Source organism: Halyomorpha halys, unplaced genomic scaffold (genome assembly GCF_000696795.3).
Source record: "Halyomorpha halys isolate HHAL.00 unplaced genomic scaffold, Hhal_1.1 Scaffold723.1, whole genome shotgun sequence".
Taxonomy (NCBI): Eukaryota; Metazoa; Arthropoda; class Insecta; order Hemiptera; family Pentatomidae; genus Halyomorpha; species Halyomorpha halys.
The window spans coordinates 955643-957184 of NW_027110197.1; the positions used below are offsets into that span (position 1 = coordinate 955643).

Genomic DNA, 1542 nt, shown 5'->3' on the forward strand with positions numbered 1-1542 from the left:
AAAAAAATTATAACTACATAAAATTAATTTATATTATTATTATTAACTCTAGATATTTTTTTTTAGCCAAACGCCATAAATAAAAAATAAAACAACGTTTTCATTGGCACTTTTGTCAACGATCGTTCATTCTCAAGCAATTACAATTATTTAGTTGCATAGCTAAGAGGTTTGAAGTTTATCCATCAACATAACTTTTATTTATTTACAACTGTATTTACATAAAAACACATAAAATAAATTTGATGTAAGATCAAAATGGAGTAATACAGGAATGTAGAAAAACAGCCCATTGGTAAGACTCTAATCATATTTCTACACTATAAGGTCTTGAGCCTATCTTCTTTTCAGGTGCCTCAGAGGATTGTCAGGGGTAGAAGAAGACGGTTAGAATTTAGAGGGTTTTGATGGTTAGGGAGTTTATAATGGAAGGATTGATTTCTTGTTCGGTTACATAAGGAACATTAAGGCCTTTATGGATAATGTTATTTGTGGCAAGGTAGGAAGTATTGAGAATTTTACGAAGGGTTTTTGATTGTAAGGATTCAGTACGAGAGGAATTCAAAGATTAGTAGAGCCCCAAAAATCAACTCCTTATGTCCAGATAGGCCTTATAATTGCCATCTAAATCAATGTTTTGTAATGAATTGGAAGTTTAGACCGGTTATCTAGTAAGTGCTGTATAAGTCGAAATCGACATGCAGTTTCCTGTGTTTCTCTTGTTTGAAGGATTCAGATTAGTCGTTTGTCCAGATGTAGTCCAAGGTAGCGGATCTGTCTACATGGGTAAGATCAACATTATTAAAGGATATTGTAGGGCAGTCAGTAGGTTTACAACGAAGGGTAAAGGTGATTTGTTGGGATTTATCTTGATTATCCAATTACGATACCATTCTTCGAGGGGTGATTATTAACTGCGAGTATTTCGGCTTTGAGTATCTTCCTGGGTTAAGACAACCTCTATGAAGTGGGTACTCTTAATTGGGTGATAAACCAGGCGGTTGAGCATTTTCTCTTTACACAACCATGCTTCCTGACCAAGTACTAAACCCGTGACCTGTCATTGATTATACTGGTACAAGTTTATTTCATTTCTGAATAAACGCTAAATTCAATTAACAATATCCAAAAATTGAAGCTCTTTAAAAAGAGGAAATAAAGGGATATGTTGGAATGGATATTAAGTGTACACTAAGCATTTCACCCTTTGTGTTCAGTAAGGAAATCAGGGATATGAACAAAGAATGATCAAACGCAAACGTTTCATTCTAAAGCAGGCTTAGAAGATGAATAATTTATACAATGCTATAGAATAATGTCTATTTTTATTTCATATTATTAATGATATTTGTGATTATAAGGAGATAGAAAAGTTTAAAATATAAGTTGTTTTAAGACCATGATTGCCAAATTCAATGATTAAGGAGATTCAAAAGAAATATAAAAATTACAACTTTTGGTAAGTTCGGGGAAAATAGCCTTACAGATCACAAACAATGATTTTATTATAAATAAAATGCTATGAATAAAAAAATTATTAAA

At 32.0% G+C, this 1542-nt stretch overlaps 1 protein-coding gene across 1 annotated transcript in view; it reads right to left on the reverse strand.

Moving 5' to 3' along the window:
• LOC106685662 (uncharacterized) overlaps window positions 1-1542 on the reverse strand; it is a gene marked incomplete in the record, with an annotated part of 12420 nt that overhangs the window by 615 nt on the left and 10263 nt on the right.